This window comes from Ursus arctos, unplaced genomic scaffold, assembly GCF_023065955.2.
Source record: "Ursus arctos isolate Adak ecotype North America unplaced genomic scaffold, UrsArc2.0 scaffold_10, whole genome shotgun sequence".
Taxonomy (NCBI): Eukaryota; Metazoa; Chordata; class Mammalia; order Carnivora; family Ursidae; genus Ursus; species Ursus arctos.
Window position 1 is genome coordinate 62,661,825 of NW_026622764.1, and position 17,794 is coordinate 62,679,618.

The window sequence follows — 17,794 nt, forward strand, 5'->3', positions numbered from 1 at the left end:
TTTTTACTCACCACGTGAATGCCCCTTTTCTTACAATATTCAACATGCAGTATTTTGTATTTTCCAGGTTAAGTTCTCCACATTCATGTTAACATTTTCTGTGAGGGAAAATTAAAGGGGAAAGATGTGTTGCTTAAATCCCAATACAGACAACTTTAACTCTGTAACTCTGATACAAAAGAACACCTGATTTAGCCTCAGTGCTGGCAGTCTATCTTTGTTTGCCTTCTTTGGGCAGCTATACAAATATAGAGAACATTACTGCTTTGGGAAACAGGATTAACTAAAATCCAGGTGCTTAAAATATTACTCAATCCAAATATAAACATACCAGAGTGTTTATCCATCAATCACTCCAAGTACCTCTCACAGGCTTTTATTTCCCACTTTAGTTTACTCGTTGTAATCCCTCCTCTTCAACATACTCGGGAACCTTATTAAATGATAACAAAGATTTTCTCTTTCCGGGTATGGAATCTCTCTCTTGCCATTGGCAGAACACAAACATGCTCAATTCCTTTAAATTTTAAGATAATCTTATTGTTTAGAAACCAAACTCCCAGAACCTTCTTCTTAATAGACACCACATATTCTTTTTTTTTAATGCATGACCCATCAGTCCCCAGTTTTCTTAGGCACGTTTCTGGCTTTCATGCACTCAGAGAAAGGACTTATCCTCCCTACCCCTACCTGCTTTAGATCTCCTCAACTGTAGTGACGTAGTATCTGCAAACATTATAATTATATTGAACTGTGAACTCTGATTTATTATCTGCTTCTTCACTAGACCAAAAGCTTACCATGTTTTGTTTGAATCTCATCAATTCAATATGGATGGATGTATGGAAAGACAGACAATAAACCTCCTTTAATCTTTATAAGCAGAGATTTTAATTTGACTCAGTATAATTTCATGACTGCAAAGGCCATGCTTCTTTAAATCTAATACGGTTTCTCTTTCATTCAACTAATGAATAAATATATGGCTGGAATAAAACTAATTATCCAACTAATATATAAACTCTGTAACTGACTTTATTTGTACTTATAAAACATTGGAATATCTTAAAAATTTATTGTTGCTCTCATTTTAGTAAATTATCTGGTTTTTAAAAAGGTATCATTTCATTTTCTTCTCTACCTCACCAATTCCTTACCTATGCAACAACAAAAACAATTAAACGTTCCAAGTACATTCTTCTACATCTGGATAAAAAATCAAATAGTTCAGAATATTCTTCTAAGTAGCTAAAATTAAACCAAAAGGTTTAATTTTGATATCAGCTGAAATGAAGAGATGTACTCCTAAAATTAATTTCTGAGAACTTACTAGAAATGGGTAATAGTACAGAATTTTAAAATGTTTCTTTTTAAATAAGTGAAAAATACATTAGCTAAGTATTTAAGAAATTCCTAAGGCCATTTAACTAGACTCAAATAGTTCAGCCCAGGTATAGATAATAATAAAAGGCTAGTTAATGTGTCCATCACCTCACATATAGGTTTTCTTAAAATTAGAACTTGTAAGATTTATTCTCTTAGTAACTTTCAAATATACAATACAGTATTATTAACTATAGTCCTAGGTCTTATTGGTCCCGCTTTATATACAGGTAAATAGACACTCAGAGTGGTTATGTTACAAGATGCCATAATAAAATAGTGCCAGAATCTAAACCCTAGATTATCTGCGTTTAGTCCATGTTTTTCCACCCCTGTAAAATAATAATGGAAGTAAAGATGTGATTCTCAAAAAGTATAAATTATTGCTATTATCATACTGTTATTGTCTTGACATTGGGTTTTTGGACAGTAATTTACCATAATAGTTGCATTACTTGAGTTCAATTTCTCCCACTTGTGAAGAACACAAATAACAAATATCTATCTCTATCAGCAACTCTAATAAAAATTCTTGCTATGCTTAATTTGAAAAACTTCTTTGTACCCACAAGGCTACCCAGTCAATAGCAAGGCACATTTCAAAGAAAGTTCTGGAGATAGTACTAGGAGACAGGCCTGAGGACAATCCCAGAGAATGCACAGCTACAGATTCCCACGACAGCCATGGACAAGCCTAATTTCCTCCTTTCCTTTATTGCTCATTCTCTTTTTCCATGCTTGGTTTCACCCGTATTTTTCCTACTGTCCTATATTTCCTGTTTTACCATTTTAACCAGAGTATTGCATATAGTTAAAGCAGCATATAAACTGACTTAAACTTCTAGGGTACAGAAGTGTTTAAATCTGGGAAACATAATTTTTATAATTTTCTATTAAATGTAGAAAAATTACATTGTAAAACTATACTTAACCTTTTCAGACAACCAACATTTTATGTTTAAGAGACAAAAGAAGTTTACCCAGAAATTCCTAATAATGACAACTCATTAACAAAGATTTTTCTACTCTTTTACAAAACTTAAGTCTAGATCCTTCATGAAGTCCAGTACAGTACTTATTTTTAAAATAAAGTCCTGACCTCTAGTGGTTAAATTGAATTAATTCAATAGTTGAATATACCGAACAATCTTAACATCAAAAAAGAGACAGGTATTATAACTTCCCTAATGTAGTGCAATAGGCAATGTATAGTTCCACCTGTAAAATATTTGTAAAAAGAAAAAGAAATCAGATTTGAATCTGATCTAGCCTCTAGGTCTAATATAACAACCAGGTTAGCAAAAATAAAAAGTTAGATAAACAAGGTAAACAACACCAATCTAGAATGTGGGAAATTCTACCCCACCTAAGATCCATTCCAGAAAGGAAAGGAAAGGAAAGGAAAGGAAAGGAAAGGAAAGGAAAGGAAAGGAAAGGAAAGGAAAGGGAAAGAAAAAAAAAGAAAAAAGAAAAAAGAAAAAGAAAAAAAGTGGTGGGAGAGAAAACTCTTACAGATTAAAAGTGTATTAAGAGGCATACTATGTAGAATCTTAAAAACAAAACAAATGAATAACAAAAAGCCGAATCAGAACTATAAATTCAGAGAACACTCTGATGGTTGCCAGAGGGAAGAGGGGTGGAGGGATGGGCAAAATGGGTGAAGGGGAGTGGGAGATACAGGCTTCCAGTTATGGAATGAGTAAATCAAGAGAATAAAAGGTACAGCCTAGGGAATATAGTCAATGACATTGTAATAGCATTGTATGGTGACAGATGGTAAGCATCTGTCATAAGCATGTGAGCATAGCATAAGGAATAGACAAGTAGAATCACTATGCTATACATCTGAAACTAATGTAACAGTAACATTGTAAGCCATACGCAAATTAGAAATATATATGTCAGCATAAATATACAAAAAAGAGACATATTAAACAAATGCAATGTGTGAACTTTGTTTGGATCCTAATCTGAACAAATTTCCTTTAAAATTGTGACGACAAGGGAAATGGAAGCTCTGCATATCAGATGACACTATAGAACTATAGTTTAATTTTAAGGTGTGATACTGATACTGTGTTTACTTTTTAAATGGTCTCTTAGATATATAGTGAAGTATTGACAATTAGAATTTTTGAAATATCAGAGAATTATAAGTAAACTATAGATGCAAAGTCCCTAAGGCAGAAATGTGTTTGAGAATGTGAGTTCAAAAATGTCATGGGGGTGTGGGATAACATAGGGTTTTGTAGGATTTTTAATGACATTGCCCATGTGAAATGGTATTTTTAGCAGAGGAGTAATATAATCAGATTTAGATACTTAAAAGGCCATTCTGCATCGAAAGCACACTGTTGACAGGCAATGGTGAACACAAAGCAACCAGTTAGGAAGCTGTTGCCATTATATAGGATAATAAATGGTGACTTGGACAGCACAGTGAGAAGTGGTCATATTCTGTTATATTTCATAAGCAGAGCTGACACGATTTACTAAATGTGAGCAAATGTGATGACTAAATGTGAGTGTGAGAAAAAGAGAGGAGTCAAAGATGGCCACAGTCTTCTGCCTGATCTAGTGGAAATATGGAGATGCCATCTGAGAAAGGGAAAGATGACAGGAGAGGACTTGGTGGGGAATTTGAAGTTCAGTTTTTACCATGGTTTTCTCCCCTAGTTTTACTGAGATATAACTGACATATATGTGCGCGCGTGTGTATACATATGTATATATACATACATGTATATATACATATGTATACACACGCGCGCACATATATATACACATATATGTCATATATAACATTGTATTAGCTTAAGGTATACAACATAATAAATTTGATATGTATATGTGTTGTGAAATGATCACAATAAGTCTAGTTAATATTCATCACCTCACATAGCTACAATTTTTCTTGAGATGAGACCTTTTAAGACTTACTCTTACAAACTTTCTTTTTTTTTTAAAAAAAGATTTTATTTATTTATTCAACAGAGATAGAGACAGCCAGTGAGAGAGGGAACACAAGCAGGGGGAGTGGGAGAGAAGGAAGCAGGCTCATAGCAGAAGAGCCTGATGTGGGGCTCGATCCTGTAACGCCGGGATCACGCCCTGAGCCGAAGGCAGACGCTTAACCGCTGTGCCACCCAGGCACCCCTACTCTTAGCAACTTTCAAGTACTGTGTATTAACCATAGTCACCATGCTGTATATTACATCCCCAGAACTTATAATGTGAAATTTATACCTTTTGACCACGTTTGACTACCATCACCCATTTCCCTCACCCACTACACCCCCTCCGGCAAGCACCAATCTGTTCTGTTTCTATGGGTTCAGTTGTTGTTTTTTTAATTCCATATATAAGTGAGGTCATACAGTATTTGTCTTTCTCTAATAGAATTTATTTCACATAGTGTAATGCCCTCAAGTTCTAACCATGTTGTCACGAACAGCACGATTTCCTTCTTTTTTGGTGGTGAAATAATATTCTATTGTGAATCTATACCACATTTTCTTTCATCCACTGATGGATATTTAGGTTTGTTTCCATGTCTTGGCTATTGTAAATAAAGCTGCAATGAACATTGGGGGGAGGGGAAGATAGCATCCTTTTTCCTTGATGAGTCTAGCTATTTTTGTCCCTGCGTTCTGATAACATCCAATCCACAGCAAATCTCCACTTCCTTAGACCCTTTCCAAAACTACCCAACCTAAATTCTATAACAAGTTCTTTCTAACTCTATTACTGGGCCTCCCCACAGTTCCCCATGGTGACAGTTCTCCCTCAATGCAACAACAAGCCCAAGCTGTTCAACTACAAATGTGTTCCTGCTGGTCTTTGCCTGAGGACACTGACACATCTAACATACTATGTGTTCTTGTTTATTTGCTTAATGTCTGTCTCTCCCACTAGAATGTATCTCTATGAAAGCATGAATTTTTGTCTGTTTGGTCACTGCTAACATCCCCAGAAGTTAGAACCATGCTTGGTATATTATAGGCTCTCAACAAATAGTTGCTAAGTAAATGAATGAACATTAAGCACTCAGATTTCAGTAGACAGTAGAGATGCAAATGTAAATCAGAATAAGCCCCTGGGATGACTCCAGAGTAGTGGCTCAGTTTCACCAATACTGATTCAGTAAGTTTGCCTGGGGAAAAAATCAAACAGGCACAGACAATAAGTCAAATTCTGCACTGGGGACTGGTGTGTTACTCTGTTTTTCATTCCTGCTTTATTTTCTGTTTCTTTGCTCTCTTTCTTTATCAAGTAAAACATATTCTTCTGAAACCAGTGATGGCTAAAGGAAACTTGAGTTTAGACTGTGCTAGTGAGAACCGCACATGCTATGGAATCTCATGCCAAATCGATAAAACTTCCTCTTGAGGGCCTTGCTGAGACAATAATTCAAGAATTAGAGATTAATTCATTGCAATTTAGAAATCCTACTTACGGTTCTCACTTCAGAGCACTTAAAAATCCCTTGATGAGTTTGAAAAAGAGACTGTTTTTAATTGACACAAAATTTATTAACCTGATAATAAAATTAGTACATTGAACTTAAAGGCTTAAAAGATCTAAATGTACAAGTTTACAATTTTAATAAATTGAAAATTCATTAAACATTGACAACTGTAAACATTTTTTTCAAGCCCAAAATCTTCCCTCAAGAAAATTAACAATACAACTGACATTTCTCAGGGTTCTTTGCAAATCCTCTTGGCTTACAATAGCCAACGTGCATGCTTCTCCTTTTCTTTGGTTTCAACTATCATCTTTAGGTCTATTATTTAAAAATTAGTCATTTTGATTTAGGGAATCTCTTAAAAGTGTAGTGAGTTTCCAGACCTGCAAGGGTTTGTGGTGATCTAGGTGTTTAGGAATTGTCCCAGGTAGGCCCCACCCATGTATACAAAAGCATCCTTTAGCAATGCCATTCGTCTATTATCCTCTTCTATTATCCTCTGATTGCAATCATGCTTATTTCAGGTAAACTTTAAAGAAAATATATAGAATCTGTATTTTTAAAAGGAGAACAATCTGTTCAAAGAAAATACCAATATAGTACTGACTATTCCACTTGGTACCACAAGATGTCACTTATATACAAGAAAACTCTCCGTGTATAATAGAAACAATTTTAATTCTTTTCAGCAAACAATTTTTTAAACTTTTTATGTATTTATTTGAGAAAGAAAGTAATTGAGAGAAGCATGAGTGGGAGAAGAAGCAGAGGGAGAAGCAGACTCTCTGCCACAAGGAGCCCTACCTGGGGATCGATCCCTCAACTCAGGAATTATGAACTAAGCCTAACGCAGACGCTTAACCAACTGAGCCATCCAGGATGCTTAACCAACTAACCCACCCAGCGAACTTTTGAAAGATTTTATTTATTTATTTGTCAGAGAGAGAGAGAGAGCATGAGCAAGGGAGCTGCAGGCAGAGGGAGAAGCAGCCCCTCCCACTGAGCAAGGAGCCCGACACAGGACTGATCCCAGGACTCCGGTATCATGACCCAAGCGAAGGCAGATGATTAACCCGACTGAGCCAGCCAGGCATTCCAACATTTTTTGAAGCCCTAACATAATTCCCAACCTCAAATGGCTTCAAATATCACAGAAAAACAGACGTGTGCTCAAGTAGCTAAATATAACACATGGTATGTACAACGCAATGTCAGAAATATAAACTGTCAAGGCAAAAATTGCCCTAAAGTTAAAAAGGTAAGGAAGACTATTCAAGGCTATTGAAATAGGTAAAAGAAATCAGAACATAGTGTGAACTCAAATCCTCTGAAACAAAGAATGGGAGAGTTGTTTTGGAGGTGCTTTTAGTATTTTGTTATTATGGTAAAATATACATAAGATAAAATTTACCATGTTTACCTGTTTTAAATGAACAATTCAGTGGCATTAAGTACATTCACCAATGTCGTTTAATCATCAGCATTCTCTATTTCCAAAACTTTTTCACCTTACGAAATCGAATCTCTATCCGCTGAGCAAAAATTACCCATTCCTCTCGCCTCACAGACCCTAGTTAACTGTTCTATTTTCTGTCTCTATGCATTTAACTATTCTAGGTACCTCATTAAGTGGAATCATATGATAGTTGTCCTTTTGTGTTTAGGTTATTTCACTTAGCATAAGGCTCAAGATTCATCTATCTATGTTAGCATGTATCAGAATTTCATCCCTTTTTAAGGCTAAAAAATACTCCACTGTATGTAAACAACACATTTTGTTTATTTATATTTGGATGGAAATCCTAGTTGTTTCCACCTTTTGTCTATTGTGAATAATGCTACTGTGAACAATAGTGTGCAATTATCTGTTAAAGTCTCCGTTTTCAACTCTTTTAGGAATATACTTAGAAATAGAATTGCTGGATCACATAGTAATTCTGTTGAATTTTTTAAGGAACCACCATACTGTCTTCCATAGTAGTTGCACATTTTACATGCCCACCAGCAACGTGTAAGGATTCTGATTTCTCCACATCCTTACCAATATTCGTTATTTTCTATTTTCTTATTTGTGTGTGTGAATTTTTTTCCCATCAGGATAGTGTACTCTTTAATCTCCATCACCCATTCTCCCACCTGTCTCCCTTCTGGGAACCATGAGTTTGTTCTCTATAGTTAAGAATCTGTTTCTTGGTTTCTCTCTCTCTTTTTTTTCCCTTGTTCCTTTGTTTTGTTTCTTAAATTCCACATATGAGTGAAATCATATGGTATTTGTCTTTCTCTGACTGACTTACTTTACTTAGCATTATACTTTCTACTTCTATCTATGTTGTTGTAAATGACACGATTTCATTCCTTTTAAGGGCTGAATGATGTTTCATTGTGTATATGTACCACCTCTTCTTTATCCCTTCATCTATCAATGGATACTTGGGCTACTTTCATAATTTGGCTATTATAAATAATGCTGCAATAAACATAGGGGTGCATGTCTCCCTTTGAATTCGTATTGTATTTTTGGAGTAAATACCCAGTAGTGTGATTATTGGATCATAGGGTGGTTCTATTTTTAACTTTTTGTGGAATCTCCATACTGTTTTCCGCAGGAACTATGTGAGTTTGCACTTCCACCAACAGTGCACAAGAGTTCCTTTTCTCTGCTTCCTTGCCAACATTTGTTGTTTGTGTTTTTGACTTTTGCCATTCTGACAGGTGTGAGGTAATATTTCATTGTAGTTTTGATCTGTATTTCTCTGGTGATCATAGATGTTGAGCATCTTTTCATGTGTCTGTTGGCCATCTGGATGTCATTGGATAAATGTTCTTTTCTGCCCATTTTTTAATTGGATTATTTGTTTTTTGGGTGTTGAGTTGTGTAAGGTCTTTATTTATTTTAGATACTAAACCTTTATCAGATATGTCATTTACAACTATCTTCTCCCAATCCATAGGTTGCCTTTTAGTTTTATTGATTGTTTCTGTCACTGTGCAGAAGCTTTTCATTTTAATGTAGTCCCAATACTTTATTTTTGCTTTTATTTTCCCTGTCTAAGAAGACATACTTAGAAAAAATGTTGCTATGGCCAATGTCAAAGATGTTACTGCCTGTGTCCTTCTCTAGGATTTTTATGGTTTCAGGCCTCATGTCTCAGACTTTAATCCATTTTGAGGTCATCTTTGTGTATGGTGTTACAAGCGGTCCGGTTTCATTCTTTTACATGAAGCTGTCCAGGTTTCCCAACATCATTTGTTGAAGAGACTGTCTTTTTCCCATTGGATGTTCTTTCCCCCTTTGTCTAAGATTAATTGACTATATAGTTGTGGGTTCATTTCTGGGTTTTCTATTCTGTTCAATTGATCTACATGTGTCTTTTTTTTTAATGCCAGTACCATACTGTTTTAATCACTTCAGCTTCACAATATAACTTAAAGTTCAGAATTGTGATATTCTAGTTTTGATCTTTTTCAAAATTCCTTTGGCTATTTGAGGTCTTTTGTGGCTCCATACAAATTTTAGGATTGTTTGTTCTAGTTCTGTGAAAAACACTATTGGTATTTTGATAGGGATTGCATTAAATGTATAGATTGCTTTGGGCAGTATTGACATTTTAACAATATTTGTTCTTCAAACATGTGAGTATGGAATGTCTTTCCATTTCTTTGTGTCATCTTCACTTTCTTTCATCAGTGTGCTATAGTTTTCAGAGTATGTCTCTTATCTCTCTGGTTAAGTTCATTCCTAGGTATCTTATTATTTTTGTACACTTGTAAATGGGACTGTTAGTTTCTCTTTCCACTGCTTCATTATTGGTGTATAGAAATGCAAAAGATTTTTATACATTGATTTTGTATCCTGCAACACTACTGATTTCATTTATCAGTTCTAGCAGTTTTTTGGTGGAGTGTTTCCAGTTTTCTATATACAGTATTATGTCATCTGCAAATAGTGCAAGTTTTACCTCTTCCTTGATCTGGATGCCTTTCATTTCTTTTTGTTGTCTGCTGTGGCTAGGAATTCCAATACTATATTGAATAAAAGTAGTGAGAATGGACATCCTTGTCTTATTCCTGACCTCAGAGGAAAAGCTCTCAGTTTTTCCCCATTTAGTATGATGTTTATAGTGGGTTTTTCATATACAGCCTTTATTATTTAGAGGTATGTTCCCTCTAGACCTACTTTGTTGAGGCTTTTTATCATGAGTGTTTTATCTTGTCAAATGCTTTTTCTGCATCTTTTGAAATGATCATATGGTTTTTATCCTTTCTCTTACTGATGCGATGTATCACGTTGACTGAACTATGAATACTGAACCACCCTTGCATCCCAAGAATAAATCCCACTTGATTGTGGTGAATATTGTTGGATTCGGTTTGCGAGGATTTTGTTGAGCATTTTGTTTTTTAAAGACTTATTTATTTTAGAGAAAGAGAGAGCACGTGCACGAGAGGGGGAAGAGATAGAGGGGGAGGGAGAGAAGAAGACTCCCTCCTTAGTGCAGAGCCAGACTCAGTGCTCGATCCCAGAACCCTGAGATCATGACCCGAGCTAAAATCAAGAGTCAGACACTCAACTGACTGAGCCACCCAACTGTCCTGGATTTTGTTGAGGACATGAGAGATATTGGCTTATAGTTCTGTTTTTTTCTGTGGTATCTGGCTTTGGTATCAGGGTAATATTGGATTCATAGAATAAATTTGGAAGTTTTCCTTGTTCTATTTTTTGGAATAGTTTAAGAACAGGTATTAACTCTTCTTTATATGTAAGGTAGAATTTGCCTGTGAAGCTGTCTGGTCCTGGACTTTTGGTTTGTTGGGAGTTCTTTGATTATTAATTCTATTTCATTGCTGTAATCAGTCTGTTCAAACTTTCTATTTCTTCCTGCTTCAGTTTTTGTAGGTTATATGTTTCTAGGAATTTATCCATTTGTTCAAGGTTGTCCAATTTGTTAGCATATAATTTTTCATAATATTCTCTTACAACTGTTTGTATTTCTGTGGTATTGGGTTTTTTTTTCCCTCTCTCATTTGTGATTTTATTTGGGTTCTCTCCCCCCCCTTTTTATTATTATTTTTTAATGAACCTGGCTAGAGGTTTGTCAATTTTGTTGATCTTTTCAAAGAAGTAGTTCCTGGTTTATCTATTCCACTGGTTTGTGTTTTGTTTTTTGGTTTTTTTTAAAGATTTTATTTATTCATTCTACAGAGATAGAGACAGCCAGCGAGAGAGGGAACACAAGCAGGGGGAGTGGGAGAGGAAGAAGCAGGCTCCCAGCAGAAGAGCCTGATGTGGGGCTCGATCCCATAACGCCAGGATCACGCCCTGAGCCGAAGGCAGACGCTCAACCGCTGTGCCACCCAGGTGCCCCTGGTTTGTGTTTTTTGTTGTTGTTGTTTTTTGTTTGGTTTTTTTAGTTTCTATATCATTCATTTTTGCGTCTAATCTTTATTATTTCCTTCCTTTCCTAGTTTGGAGATTTGTTTGTTGTTCTTTTTTTAGCTCCTTTAGGTATAAAGTTAGGTTGTTTGAGATCTTTCCTTCTTCTTTAGGTAGGCCTATATTGCTGTAAACTTCCATCTTAGAATTGCTTTTGTTGCATCCCAAAGATTTTGGATCATTGTGTTTTCATTTTCACTTGCTTCCATGAATTTTTTTTTTTTTTGACTTCTTGATTGACCCATCCATTGTTGAGTAGCATGTTATTTAACCTCCATGTATTTGTATTCTTTCCAGATTTTTTCTTGGGGTTGATTTCTAACTTCAAGCATTGTGGTCAGAAAAGATGCATAGCATAACTACAATCTTTTTGAATTTGTTGAGAATTGTTTTGTGGCCTAACATGATCTATTCTGTGTGTTTGAAAAGAATGTGTAGTCTGCTGTTTTAGGATGGAATGTTCTGAATGTATCTGTTAAATCCGTCTGGTCCAATGTGTCATTTATTGCCACTGTTTCCTTGTTGATTTTGTTTAGATGATCTATCCATTGATGTAATGGGGCATTAAAGTCCCCTACCATCATTGTGTTACTATCAATCACTTCCTTTATGTTTGTTAATAGCTGCTTGATGTATTTGGGTGCTCCCATGTTGGGTGCATAAATATTTACAATTGTTATTATCTTCTTATTGGATTGTTCCCTTTATGATTATGTAGTGTCCTCTTGTTACAGTCATTGTTTTAAAGCCTATTTTGTCTGATATAAGTATTGCTAACCTGTATTTCTTTTCACTTCCATTTACATGATAAGTGTTTTTCCACACCTTCATTTTCAATCTGAATGTGTCTTTAGGTCTGAAATGAGTCTTTTATGGGCAACATATAAATGGGTCTTGCTTTTTTATCCTCTCCATCACCCTATGTCTTTTGTTTCGAACATTTCGTCCATTTACACTCAAAGTAATTATCAATAGGTATATACTTATTGCCATTTTGTTTATTGTTTTTGTAGTTCTCTCTTCCTTTCTTGCTCTCTTATCTCATGATTTGCTGCCTTTCTTTAGTGATATACTTGACTACTATCTCCCCCCCCTGCATATCTATTACCAGTTTTTTATTTGTGATTACCATTAGGTTTATATATAACATCTTATGCATAGAGCAGTCTATATTAATTTCATGGTTGATTAAGTTTGAACCCATTCTAAAAGCATTAAATATTTACTCCTCTCCCCATCCCATGTTTTAGGCATATGGTGTCATATTTTACATTCTTTTGTGAATCCCTTCACTGATTTTTATAGATATACTTAATTTTGCTGTTTTTTTGCTTCCCACTTTTCTTATTCTTACTTATGGTGTTTCCTTCCCACTCAAAAAGTCCCCTTTAACATTTCCTATAGGGCTGGCTTAGTGATGAATTCTTTTAACTTTTGTCTGGGAAACTCTTTATCCCTCCTTCTATTCTGAATGATAGCCTTCCTGGATAGAGTATTCTTGGCTGCAGATTTTTTCCTCTCAGCATTCTGAATATATCATGCCAATTCCTTCTGGCCTGGAAAGTTTCTGCTGTAAAATCTACTGATACCCTTAGGGGTTTCTCTTGTATGTAACTTTCTTCTTTTCTCTTGCTGCTTTTAGAATTCTTTCTTTATCATGACTTTTTGCCATTTTAATTACTGTGTGTGTTAGTGTGGACCTCCTTGGGTTGATTTTGTTGGGGGCTCTCTGCGCCTCCTGGATCTGGATTCATTTCCTTCCCCAGTTTAGTGAAGTTTTCAGCTCCTATTTCTTCAAAGAAATTTTCCTCCCTCTTTTCCTTCTCTTTTCCTAAACGGATCCCTATAATGCAAATAGTGTTAACACTTGATGGTGTGGTTGAGTTCCCTTAATCTCTTCTCATTTTTTATTATTCTCTTTTCTTTCCCCTGTTCAGCTTTATTGCTTTTCGTTACTGTCCTCCAGGTCACTGATCCATTCTTCCACTTCCTCTACTCTAATACTAATTCCTTCTAGTGTGTTTTTAATTTTAGATATTGAGTTCTTCATCTCTGATTTTTTTTCTATCGCTTTGTTGAGGATCTTACTAACATCTTCCACTCTTTTCTCAAGTCCAGTGAATATCTTTATGACCATTACTTTACATTCTCTACCAGTCATATTACTTCTGTTTCATTTAGCTCCCTTGCTGTGACTGTGTCCTTTTCTTATTTGGACATATTCCTCAGATATAGATACAGAAACAGATCTGTTTCTATATGTTAAGAAAGTCAGCTTTGTCTCCTACTCTTGAACAGTGCTTTATGAAGATGAGCTCCTATAGTGCCCTAGAGTACAATGTCCCTGGCACTTCAGGGATGTCTTTCCCCTATGTATGTCGTGTGCATCCTACTATTGTGGCTAAGCCACATTTGCCTTTAGTCCAGTCACCTTTAATAGCTCTTTTACCTGTGTGGGCAAGGTTTGGTCCCTGTGTTGTTAAGGGGCCAGTCTGGGACTGCCTTGGGCTCAAGTCGGTCAAAGCATTTGCCAGAGCTATGGTCACAGCTAACTGCAGGGCACTCACCCTGTTTGTCCCCTGAGAGCCTTTCATTATTGGGTCGGGTCTGCAGTCAGACCAGATATCTGCCCCCAGCCAACTGCTCAAATGTGGTTTGAACCACATTCAAACCAGTTCTCTTCCCCTCTCTCCAGGGTAGGAGCCATTTTGGAGGGATGCTGCCCCTGTCAGGGTGGCTTACACACTGCCAGGCTTGTAGCATTCTTTGGACAGACTGCTGCCAAGGATGTGTTGGATGGGTAAGGTCCATAGGAGAATGTGAGGGTGGGGCACTTGGTGGGCAAGGTTTGTGTGAGTCTGCTGTGGGAGGAGACCTGGAGCAGCTTTCAAAAACTGCAGAGGGCTGGTTGAAGGGGGCAGGTCTGCAAGAGAGTGCAGGGGCAGGGTATGTGATTAGCAAGCTAGGTGGATAGTGTTAGCACTGGTTCCTGCAAATGTACGAAAGCTGGGAGGCAGGGGAGGGAAATAGTACCTGTCATCTCTCTTATCCTTGGAGAAGTCTCCTAATGATCCCTGCCCCTCCAGCACATGTTCTGAGATTAGTAAATAAATCTCCCTCCCCTACACCTCATGAGTCTTTCAAACTGCTGCTTCTATGCTATACGGGTAGAGGGGTATAGTGGGGTTCTTTGTTATGCTGTCTTTTTAAAGTGAGTACTCGGTTTCTTATTGCCCTCCAGCTCTCCCAGAGCTGAGTCAATGCTTTTTAAGCGGTGTTAAACCTCACTCATTATAAAAACTAGTGATGTTAATCCCCTCTGGTTTTTGAAGCCAAATGCTATGAAGATTCATCTTTCCAGTACAAGTTCCCTGTGCTTGGGGTGCCTGGGGTGCCTGGGGTGGGGTCCACTCTTCTCCCTTCTCCATGCTTGTAGTGTCCCTCCCTCACTGCGGACATTATGGCAGGTCAGTTTTGTTCCTAACTGTATCTCCGTCCTTCACAACATTTTTGATGTGGTCTCTTCTCTATGTTTAGCTGTGGAGAGCCTATTCTACCAGTCTTTGGGTCATTTTCTGAGTTATTTACACTGATGTGGGTGTTATCTGGGTGTATCTGTGGAAGGCAAGCTTAGGGTCCTCTTATTCCACCATCCTCCCCAGAAATTCTGTTAGCTTTTATTCTTTAGAAAGAAACTTTTACTCATAAATTGAATCCCTTAAGGTAAGAAAATTACAAAAACAGAATAAATGCTTAATCTTCTTTATTTTATTTATTAACAGAAGACATATACACACATATATACATATGTAATATATAATAACTACACACATGTGTAACATACATACATATAGTAACTATATTAAACTAAAATATATTGCTTAACAATATAGGGAAGGTGGAACAGGATGAGGGAACTGGAATAGAAGCTAGAGTTGCTGAGCTTCACCTAATTTTGTAGATTTAATATGTAATCATATATTTATTTCACATTCTTATAAAAGTAAATCATAAAAAAATCAATTCCTAAAAACAAAAGCAAAACATAACCAACCTAAAAGAAATTATTTCAAATATTTTTTAAAACAGAATTTATATATGTATTTTTTTATAGTATAGACTCTAAGAACAAAAAAAAAATCTTACAAAAAATCTTTAAATGTTACAGTGATCATATTGTTGATGGTAGTTTTGATGTTGTTATTCTGAGACAATTGCAAATGTAATGTAGGATAAAGCAATGAGTCATTATTCTGGTGCACTTGTGGACCAGCATTTTCACTGTGGGAGAAAGGCTATACACAAATAAGATAAAGAGGTTAAATAAAAACCCAAAATACTGTATTTAACTTGGAATGTCCATAAATTTCATGATGTATGTCAATATATTTGTTTTATTTTATTTATACTTATATTTATTTCCTACCACTGTCCACTGAAATACCTAGAAACAATGACTAATCCAGAAGCCACAAACACTATTACTGCCAGGTTGTGCTCTACTTTCCCACTAAAAGGAAACAGGTCTCATTATAGGTGTGGCGCTTTCTTCACACAACAATATATGCTATAGACAGATATACTCTTCATTCCTTTTTAGGGCCACAGATTACTCCATTATGTGGCCTTACCCCGGTTTACTCGGGTTACCTTTTGATGGAAATTTGGTTCCTTCTACATCTGTGCTACCACAAATTGTGCCACAATGATAGACTCACTTTTCTATTGTTATACATTTTTGCACTGCTTCATGTTCGTATATTATCTGTCCAACTTTCTTTAAAAAGTTAAGAGAAAAAAAAGACAACTTTAGCAACAACATGACCAAAGCTAGCAGAGGGAGACCCAGGATGAGAAAGGAAGCAAGGACCTAAAAAGAAGGACCCACAGCCATCCAGGTAAGAGTACAGTGAACCAGGATGAGAGCCATGGAAGTGACACCGTAAGAGAGGAGAGGACAGATCCAACAGGTATTTAGTGGAGATAAAATGCACTTTAATACCTCTTACGCAGTTTCAATAATTATCCAAAATTTGCCATTCTTATTTCATCTGCCATGTACTTTTTAAGTATTTTAAGCCAGATCCCAAAATTCATAATTTTACCTGTAAACACTACATTTTGTACCTCTAACAGATAAGGTTCATTTTTGTTATTCTTATAACCAAAAAATCATTATTCCACCTACTGCTATTGTACTAGTTTGCTAGGGCTGCCATAACAAAATACTAGATTTGGTGTGCTCTTATCTCTGGTGTCTATGTGCCCTAACCTCTTTTTATAAGGGTATCCATCATACTGGATCAGGGTCCATCTTAACAGCTTCATTTAACTTAATCACCTCTTTAAAGACTCTATAAATATAGTCACATTCTGAGGTATTAGGGGTTCGAGCTTCAGCATAGAATTTTTGGGGGACAAGATTCAGCCCATAACAGTTAACATAGCCAGTTTACATCCCATTTTCCTACAGTGGTTACCACATTACGTACTGGGTAGATTCTATTATCATGGTGTTCCTTAACATGTTACTCTGTGCCTCTTTTTTCAAGTAAACTGGTAGTTAGATCTGGAGGCTTCATTAGATTTAGATTCAATTTCTGGTTTTGTGAAAATATTTCATAAATAGTAACAGTATGAAGTGAATCACATCAGGAGGTACATAATACTTGATCATCTCACTTGCAGTACTATTAAGATTGATCAAGTGTTGTCAGCCTGATCCATTTTTTATAAAGTTCCCTTTCAACCTTCCACCTGATGGTTACTTGGCAAACATTAGTTATTATTTCCACAGCCATGTCCAGTCTAATAGGCCCATCAAAGGCGTTCATTTCTTTTATATATTTTTTTGATCTCTAACATTTATTTTTGGTGCTAGGACTTTCATTTCTATGCTTATATTGTCCACCTCCTCTTGCATGCTGTCTATGTTATCCCTTAGAGCCCTCAGCATTTAATCATAGTTTTAAAGTCCCAATCTGATAATTCCAATATCCATGCAATGTCTGGTTCTGATGCTTGCTTTGTCTCCTCAAACTATGTTTTTTGTCTTCTGGAATGTCTTGTAGTTTTTTCTTGATAGCTAGACACATAAAAGGAACTGTTGTAAACAGGCCTTTCATAATGTAGTAGTGAGATTTAGGGGAGGTGAAGCATTCTACAGTCTCATGTAGGTCTCAGTCTTTCGGTGAGCCTATTCCTCTGAACCATGAACTTCACAAGTGCTTCTCAGTTTCCCCCCCCTTCCTCTCATATGTAGGACAGGATGGCTAGAGTGGGCTAGAGTTAAGTATTTGCTTTCCCCCAGGTCATCTAGGCTCTGATAAAACCCTAACAAGTTAGACTCTGGTTAACTAGTTTCCTCTGAAGGCAAGCCTTACTAAGAAGAAGAGTACTCTGGTTTATTTTAGATGGCTCCTTTTCCTCTCCTCCTGTCTGAGCACAAGATTTTTCTCTGGTATTTACTGTGAGAACCTGGCAGAGTTCTTGGAGGCATAAACTTACAA